Here is a 9,523-nt window from a genome sequence, read left to right on the forward strand (position 1 = left end):
CTCATGGCCCCCAGCACCCCCAGTCACCCTGGAGGCAGCCCAGAGGGCTCATGCTACCACCCAATAAGTATGCTTACCTTGGGGCAGAGCCACTCTGGCCCTGCTCTCACTAAGCATGTAGCAATTCCTCCTTAGCATCAGGTGCCCTGCTGGGTCCTGGGTGCGAAAGCCAGGTGTCCCCGGCTCCCTTTCCCACAGGAGGCTGGCCAGCACTGAGTGTCTGGGGAGAATTTTAGGCAGTCCCTCCCCTGCTGTTCCATGCTGCAAAGCTGTCCGTGTATCTTGCTTTATAGACTGTAGAACTGCAGCTCTGCTCAAAAGCTAATGTGTATCCCTCTGGCTCAGGAGCAATGAACTGTCCACTGGCAGTTCTCCCAGCAGGAATGGAAAGCCGATGCTTCAAATGAAGTTTCCTCTAAAAAAATATAGTAGTAGTACAAATAAGGCACTACCCTGGTGTTTCCCATCTGTGTGCCTGCCTTCTACGGCCTGGACTCTTGACTCACACTGGAGTTGCTGATGAAAAGCTGGTGACAGCATAGGGGTGTCTCTAGGATTTCTGTATGAGGGGCCTTGGGTGGCATTGTGGTCAAGGGGGGGCCCTTTTTATTGAACACACTGGTTGTTTGGGAGATGCTGATGGAGCCTGCATGAGGGTTAAACCCTCTCCTATCATCCCCACCAGTCCATGGCAACACCCCTAATTGAGCCTGTATTCATGAATGAAACCAGCACTGGGAGGGCCACATTCCAGTTCCAGCTCTAGTCAGCAAAGGGACTTTGCACCATCCCAGAATTATTCAAAGCCTCAGGATTCTCATCTGTAAGGAGATTGGGATTGGACCATTTCTTCTCTAAAACCCTTCATAGTGATTCTAGGCCTTGGAGGAAGGAAGAAAACAAGGCTGGAGATACAGTCCCTAACCCAGAAAAAGCTAATGATGGTGAGTGAGAAAACATCTCCAAAAGACAAAACTGCATGAAACTACAAGTGGTCAAAGCATGGAGAGCTCCCGCTTCTTGTCCACCACCATCTAGCCTATTTCTGGCAACAGCCTCTAATTTCCATGTGGGACGCTCACAAGGTCTGCTTCCAGGGATGGAACCCATAACTTAAAATACCCTTAACCCACTTCTCACCAGTTCCACACAACCTCCTCGTCCCAGCCACTGTTATCTGTCCCTGCTTCCCCCAGCCCTCTCCACATAGCAGCAGAGACCTCATTTTGTTATTATTACCTGTTTTATATTGTGCCTTTTTAAAGTTGAGCTATAATTACAACATGCTGGTTTGATATTTACATATTGCGATGTGTAACTACAGTTGCATTAGCAAACACCTTCATCATATCACACATTTACCATCTCTTTTTAGTGTTGAGAGCAGTTCGGATCTAGTCTCTTATTAAGTTTAAAGTTAATAATCAGTATCATTGACTATAATCACTATAGTGTACATTAGATCTCCAGAACTCATTTACCCACTACTTGTAAATTTGGACTCTTGAAACACATTTCTCTAATTCCCCCAGTCCCCAGTCCCTGGTAGTCACCATTCTAGTCTGTCTTCACAAGTTCAGATCTTTAAGAATTTCACATATGAGATCATACAGTATGTTTTTCTCTGTCTGACTTATCTCGCTTAGCATAATGCCTTCAGGATCCACCCATGTTATTGCAAATGGCGGTATTTCCTACTTTCTCATGGCTGAATAATATTCTGTTGCATACGTACCACATTTTCTGCATTCCTTCATCCGTTGACAGGCCCTCAGATTGTTTCCCTGTCTTGGCTATCGTGAATAATGCTGCAGTGAACATGGGAATGCACGCATCCCCTCTAAGATACAGTTTTAATTCCTTTGAACATATACCCAGAAGTGAGATTGCTGGATTATATGGTAGTTCAATTTTTAACTTTCTGAAGAACCTCCAGACTGTTTTCCATCATGGCTGCAACAATTTACATTCTAACAGTGTGCAAGGGTTCCCTTCTCTCCACATCTTTGCCAACGATATTATCTCTTTTTGATGATAGTCATTCTGGCAGGTGTGAGGTGATACCTTACTTTGGATTGGATTTGCATTTCTCTGATGCGTAGTGATATTGAGCACCTTTCCATATACCTGCTGGCCATTTGTATGTAGACATATTTTTCCAACATAACTCATGTTGTGTCTCTTCCCTTTTGGAAAGACTAGACTCTCCATCATTGTCAGAATAAAAATCTGTCTCCTTTCCTCAGCCTGTAGAGCCCAGTATAGCATGGCTCTCCCCTCCTGTCCCACTGTGCCCTGCTCAGTCCATGCTGCTCTGGCCATACCAGCCTTTGTGGCTCTTCCTTAATAAGCCTGGCTTGTTCCCTCTGCCCAGCATTCTATACCCAGATCTTCTTCACTCAGCTTCTAATCTCATTTCATTCAGATCTCTATCCAAATGTCACCTCCTAAGAGAGACATTCCCTGACCATCTCATCTAAAGCAGCATTCCACCTCCACATCACTCTATCCTCTTAATCTGCTTTGGTAGTTGTTGTTTTTAAATTGAGTTGTTTTTATTTTATTTTTTTATTTATAATAGTCACAGAGGGAGAGAGAGAGAGGCAGAGACATAGGCAGAGGGAGAAGCAGGCTCCATGCACCGGGAGCCCGACGTGGGATTCGATCCCAGGTCTCCAGGATCGCGCCCTGGGCCAAAGGCAGGCGCTAAACCGCTGCGCCACCCAGGGATCCCGGTAGTTGTTGTTTTTAATAGCTTTCCTCATTTCCCAATTTTGTATCATTTTATACAATTTACTTGTTTGTTTTCTGTCTCTTACTGGGAAGAAAGCCCTAACAAGGTAGGGGTCTGATCCGTCTTATCCCTACTATGTCCCAGAATATACAATAGTGCTGGCACATTGAGGTACTCAATCAACGCTTGGTGAGTCGGTGAGAAAGCGAGTGAAGTTGATCTGTGCATTCAATTTCCCAGTCACACTGGTTGGTCCAGGGATGGGCAGGTGACTACTTAACCTGGTCTGGATAGACTGAATCTGAGTGAATGCCAGGGTGTCGAGCCGTAGGCATACATTTTTCTCTGCTGCCCTGAGTGTTGCCATAGTGAGAGGCTGAGGCCAAAACTGCCAGATATATCCAAGAACAGAGTCTACCCAGGGGAAGAAAAACCAAGGAGCAAACCTAGTAGTATCCTTAGAGCCCTGAAGGAAGCCATGTCTGAAACCAGAACATTCTATAGCCTTTTCAGCCATTGGCCAATATATTTCTTTTTTTTTTTTAAGATTTTATTTATTCATGAGAGACACACACACAGAGAGGCAGAGACACAGGCAGAGGCAGAAGCAGGCTCCATGCAGGGAGCGCGATGTGGGAATCAATCTTGGGACCCCAGGATCACGCCCTGGGCCAAAGGCAGGTGCTCAAACACTGAACCACCTGGGTGCCCCCAGCCAGTACATTTCTTAAGCAGCATGTAGTTAATCCTCATACAACACCAAGCACCAAGCACATTTCCCAGATGACAAAATAAGGAAAACACTTGAGTGACTTAGCTAAGGTCACACAGTCAGATGGGGGCTCATCTTCTAACCAAATGCCATGTCAGGTATTCTCTTCCCCTTTGCCTCAAAGGGCTTTCCTTTCAAGAAGGCAGCAGGCCTACTGGCATGATGGAGCCTAGGCAGGGATAGGGTAGGATTAGCCTCAAAGTGGAACATGCTGCTGTTGTGTTCATGCTGTTTATACAGGGCTTTTCTTCAAAGCACTCCACCTGCTTTTGCAAATAACTATTTCAAAGCTCTTCTGCAGCAAGTCTAGGGGAGACAAGTCAAACAATGGCAACAGATGTTCTGCAGCCTTAGAAGCCAATGAGTGCCCACCCTTATCAGCTGACAGGGTACAGGATTAACAGCACAGGCCTCTGTGATTTGTCTGGTAGAGTAACACAGCACCTCACAGATGTTTAATCCTCATTATCTGTCAGCCCCACCAACAGCATATGGGATAACAAAACTCCTTATGTTAAAGAGCAGCAAATGTGTGGCCCTCGGCCCTTGCAGGCTCCTCTCCCATGAAATCCACTGAGGAGGGCTTTGCTGAATTGTTCTCACAGTTTTAGATGCCTGGCTGGCCCTGCCCCAGGAAGAGCTTTCTAGGAGTGAGGCTCACACTATGTGAATCCCAAGTCCCCCTACCTCATTGGCCTGAGGTCTGTCCAGCAGCTGCCTGCTGACTGCCAGAAAGGCTGTTCTCAGGAAGGAGCCTGAAGGGAAAGAACTCAGCCATGTGTTTTCACGTAGGCCACAGGCTACCAAACAGCTTCCAGTGAGGTGCGTGCTGGAGATGGTGCCTGGGCTCCCCTGCCAAGCCCCCAGGCTCTTAATGAGGGATGGGACCCATGGGAGTTGTTTCCATTCATCGATGGCAGCCTGTTCATCAGCCCACCAGGAACCTCTCTTCAGCTTGGGTTAATGACCTACTGTGGCTCCCACTTTCCCTCCCACTGAGGCTAGTGTGTTCCTTCCCATGGCTAGTCTGCTCTGCTGCTCAGACCTGGGCACACCTCAACCCAGATATTCAAGGAACCCTCACCTAGGTGAGGGCACCCATCTCCTTCAGAGAGCTTTGATCCTGCAGAAGGAAGGCTGGGAAACTATGCAGCATGGAGTCCAAATTTAGCTAGTAAAATAAGAGCGTTTTCATCTGGACCCAACTATTCCTCAGGCAGTTCTCAGAAAACTAGAATCAGGACAGAGAAATGCCAGTTTTTGTCTGCCTTTGGACAAAACCTGCTAAGCTTACACTAAATGACCATCTGGCTTCATCCCCTCAGGGTCACATGATTTCCATAAATCCTTAGTTTTCCAGCAGAGAAGTGCACAGGAATCAGGGAGGGGATTGAGCTCTATCCTCAGAGACTTAGGTTCCATACATCTGGGACAGGATCATTACACGTTTCCCCTCCTCTACACCCCAAAGCCTAAAATTTCATAGACCTAAAGAAAAGATAGAAGGAGACTTGAGAGGTGATCTCACCTGGCACTGAACCATCAGCTAGTGGGTTTTAGCTAAAGATCAGCAGATGTCACATGTTCAGTGCCAAGTGAAGCAAGAGACTGGCATCTCTCCCACCTTCATTATTCTCTCCTTCACTGGCGACACATCATGAGACATCAGGAATCACTAGACACGAATCTCCTCACAACTGGTCTCTAGACAATCAGTTTCCTGCCATCTGAGGAACAAAGGCAATACCTGGTATCCATTGGATACAACTCATGGCCAGAGAGACAGGCATCTGGCCCCAGGCCAAGACCTCAGCAGGAGCCTGGCAAGTGGCAGCCACCTCAAAGCCAGAGGGACTCAACTCTCCTAAAGGGATGCTTCTGTTAGTCCTGATGGGGACAAGGGCAGAGTGGATGTCTTTGGGAAGAGCCTGGCCATAGTTCAGCAGGAAGCAAGCCGTGCATTTATTCATGGTGAAGATCACATTTCACTTTTGGCTTAGCTGGTCTCCAAGCAAGCGTTGGCCATCTCCACTCTAGAAGGCTGTTTGTGGTAGCTTTCTCTGCAGCTGTACTGGGACATGCGTTGCCATAATGCTGTGTCCACTGTCAACAAGAACAGCAGGCACATTCTAAGTACTGTTCTAATAAACATGTTATTAATTTATTAATCCCCACTATGACTTTGATAGGCGGGTACTAAAATTACCCCACTTTATGGATGACTGAAGCACAGATTGGTTGAGTAACTTGTCTGAGATCACATGGGAAATGGGAGAGGGAGCTGGAAGGTGAACCCGGGTGTTCCGACCTTCAGGATTATCCATAGTTTGGATGTGAAGATGGGTACCAGGTGGTCCACAGTTCTGTCCATGCAACAGTCAGGGGTCCATCAAATCCTGAGGGAAGTGGTGACAAAGGCATCATCCGCCTATTAGGATGATTGGAGTTGGTGTAGTCTGTAGGCTATACAACAGGGTCACGGTTGTTGTAACTAACGTCCTAGATAAGTGATTGGGTGACACAAAACACCATCAGAGTCCAGACAGGTGTGGCTATTTAAGCAAAGAAGGAGCCACAGACTCCTAAAGGACTGGGTGTAGAGGAACTCTAGCTTCTGCTTTCCCCTAGACACCAGTTCCAGTATCAGGAAAGAAAAATCAGAACCAAGCTCCAGAAAGCATGCCTTGGTCCATTAGCTTCAGATCCTGTCCAAGACAGCTGTGTGGTCCTAGAGGATCCATAGCTCCCTCCATCGTCTTCCCTCAGCCAGGCATTAGAACCACAGAGGAGAAACCAAACAGAGCCTGCCTCTTATAGCTGTTAGCGGGCATTGTCTGACTGCAGTTCATAAGCCACCTACCTTCTCTGCCTGGGTATCTGCCCGTGAGACCCCTCCCCTGCAGACCGTAGTAAGGGGAATTAGCTGAATGCATTGTTAGGAGCCCCCCCCCCCCTTATCCAGAGGGTGAGTGGGAGACGCTGAATGGTTCTGCTGAAACAAAAGAGCAAAGCCTTGGTGGGTGGAGCAAAAAGACAGCTGGAAGCAGAGAGAACAGGGAACCAGAGTTCAAAGATAGTGGGGGCAGAGGCTGCTCCCTTGGGTGGCTATGGGGCAGCTGGTAAGAGGGAAGCCTAGTCCATGGGGTGCCACAGAATGGAGGTAGGAGAATAGAAACTTTTTGGGAACCAGAGCAAGGACTTGAGATGGAAATAGGAATCTGAGCAAGGAATCTATAACCTGGGGACAGAACTCCAAGGAAGACTAGGTGCTGGACTGGACAAAGCCATAGTCTATATAACTCTGTGGCTTTAACCATGAATCCACGGGGACTAGCCCTTGGGGGCAAACACGTAACTGAACTGGCATTTACTGAGGAAGAAAACCTAAGAGGAAAATGGAAGGCAGCATTTCTGAGACCCCCATCTCAAACGGAGGTGCCCTCGGGATGCTCCTATAACCTGGAGTAGGAATTGGAAGACCACTCACAGGCAGGGAGATGCAGTACATCTGAGCCTTCGTTGCCTCCCACTAATTTGCTCTTGGTTAATTGCCACCTTTGTCAGTGGCCTCATACTGTTCCTGTAGCTGCCCCAAATGCCACAGTACTGTCCAGTGGAACCTCCTGCAATGATAGAAAAGTTTCTTTGTGTTGTCCAATACAGTAGCCACTGGTCACCTGCGACTACTGAACTCTTGAAACGTGGCTAGTACAACTTAAGAGCTGAATTTTCCTTTTAAGTTATTTCTAATTTTAATTTAGCCACATGTGGCTCGTGCCTACCATAATAGATAATGCAGCCCCAGGCCGTGGCTTCCTAAAGGCCGAGACAGGAGTTTCTGCTTCCTCCTGGTCGGGCCACGGCCTAGAATCAAGCATGGGCCCTTTGGCAGGCCCTTCGGAAATGAGCCTGACCCACTGACTGAGGATCCCAGTTTGCACAGAATCATGAATAGACCCGTTCAGCAGAGGTGACATAACTGACCCCTCACTGCTGTGCAGTATAATGGAGAAAAATAGAATTAATCTGGGCACTGAGAGTGAAGTGCGGCTCGCTCCCTTCTCTGCAGCAGTGGATTGCTTCATTATCCAGGTCATTATCCAGCCTGTCCCTGCCTGGGTTTGCGTGTGTGCCTGGTAACTGTTGGTGTAAATAAGAATGCCCCGGAGGGGTGGGAGGCTGACCGTCCTCCTCCTCCTGGCCCCTGGCCCCTGGCCCTCCTTCTGCATCTTTCTCGCCAGGTCTCCGGCCCGCTTGGGCACCTGCTGAGAGCAGGCAGGCTTGAGAAGGGGGGAGCCCACGCCAGAAACCGAGGGGACCCGATACAGTCTCGCTTGACAGCTCAGAGAACCACCCCGCTTGCCCGGCGGCCCCACACCCCCAGGCTGGCTCTCCCCGGCCAACGAGGCCCTTCCCTCAGGGCGGGGCGTTTCCGCGGGTGCCCCCCCCCTCTCTCCTGGGGGAAAAGCCTCGGCTGAGGCTCCGGGGCCTCACGTTGACGCCTCACGTTGACGCCTCACGTTGACGCCTCACCTTTCTTCTACGGCCTTCAGGACGATCGGAGCTCTCTCGTCTTTACGTGGGGCCCAAGTGTTTAGCTTTGGGGGTGATCTTCGGCTGCGGTGGGGTGACAGCTATATAAGCCCCCCTTGTCCTGTGAGCCTTGAAGCTTCGTTCGCACACGAAAGCTCCTCTCGGAGCCTTTATTACGGTGCGTGCGCCACCTAGAGGCCACGCCTCAGATCCCGCCGCCCTTCCCGCCACCAGCCTGTTGGCTCTCCTCCTTTCTCTCAGTTTTCCACACGGAGCGGAGCGAAAGGCCTCAGAAAACCTGGCCCTGCGGAGTAGGCGCCCGTCCGCCTCTCCCTCCTCAGGACTGGCCTGCCGCGACCCCGCGCGCCCTCGCAGAGCCCCGGGCCTGAGAGCGGCCGCACAGCCTGACCCTCCCAGTACTCCCAGCCTCTGTCAAAGGCACAGAACTTTTCGGGTTAAGACTTAAGGGAGATGCTTGAGCGAGACCAGAGGAGACCGCCCCACCGTGTCCCCAACCCCAGAAGCGCTCTTGCGCTGCCGCCTGGCTGGGTTCTTCTGTGGGGGCCCAGGGGCCGGGACTGGAGATCCAGCGCTTCTCACCCTTCCTCCGTGACTGCATCGGGGCCGCACAGCCCCACGTGTGCGTCCGCAGGGACCGACCCCATGCTCGGGGAACCGATACCAAATATTTCATTGGGGCCATTGCTGTTTGCTTTATGTGGTAAAATATGCAAAGTGCAAGATTTGCCATTTTCACCATATTTAAACATACAGCGCATAAAGTACACGCACAAGGCTGTGCAACCATCACCACTGTTTATTTCCAGAGCTTTTTTGTCATTTCCAGCAAAAAAAAAAAAAAGCTCCCTACCTTTTAAACAATAACTCCCATTCCTCCCTCCAGCCCCTGGTAACCTCTATTCTGCTTTTCTGTCTCTATGATAATTTGCCTATTCTAGGTAATGGAATCATATAATTTTTGTCCTTTTGTGTCTTACTTAGCCAAATATTTTTAGCTGTGGCTGTTTGACTTGGGCTATAGAGGCCTGGCCTTCTTTTCTGTTTTCTCTGGAGTAGAGATGGGAAAGAAGTCAGCAAAATGAACTTAAACCTTGCCCTTGAGCCACTGCCAACCCTGGCTGTGCTCTCTGGCTGGGTGTGCCTCTGAAAATTGCTGTGGTATTGAGGAAAGGAGGAGCCACAGCTCAGATCTCTCAAAACAAACAAGGAAGGGTCCATTGTTCGGGGGCTTAGAAGAATCAGGCCTTGGCTGGCATTTCCTGGCCTGGTTCGAAAGGGATCCTGAGCAGGCTGTCACCGTGCAGTCTGATGAGAGGGGCTACCCCTGCAGAGCCTGTGGGTAACTAGAGGATCTGACCCTGGAGGTTTGGGTCAGACAGGCAAGAGGCAGCCCTGGGTGTCTGGACATGTTTGAGGGGTGGTTTCCGCGTTAGTGTGTCTGGGGATAACCCAAGGATTCAAGG

The 9,523-nt window shown here is 49.6% G+C and overlaps 1 long non-coding RNA gene across 1 annotated transcript; it reads right to left on the bottom strand.

Annotated features, from left to right (window-relative positions):
• Positions 1–3,260: 3,260 nt before the first annotated feature.
• Positions 3,261–8,185, bottom strand: LOC140598170 (uncharacterized). The gene is made up of 2 exons (XR_012000290.1): positions 8,040–8,185; positions 3,261–5,609 (listed from the first exon to the last, which is right to left on the bottom strand). It is a non-coding gene; the product is annotated as an uncharacterized lncRNA (long non-coding RNA).
• Between the last annotated feature and the right edge of the window lie 1,338 nt (positions 8,186–9,523).

The sequence above is a fragment of the Vulpes vulpes genome, chromosome 3, assembly GCF_048418805.1.
Source record: "Vulpes vulpes isolate BD-2025 chromosome 3, VulVul3, whole genome shotgun sequence".
In the NCBI taxonomy this organism is placed as follows: Eukaryota; Metazoa; Chordata; class Mammalia; order Carnivora; family Canidae; genus Vulpes; species Vulpes vulpes.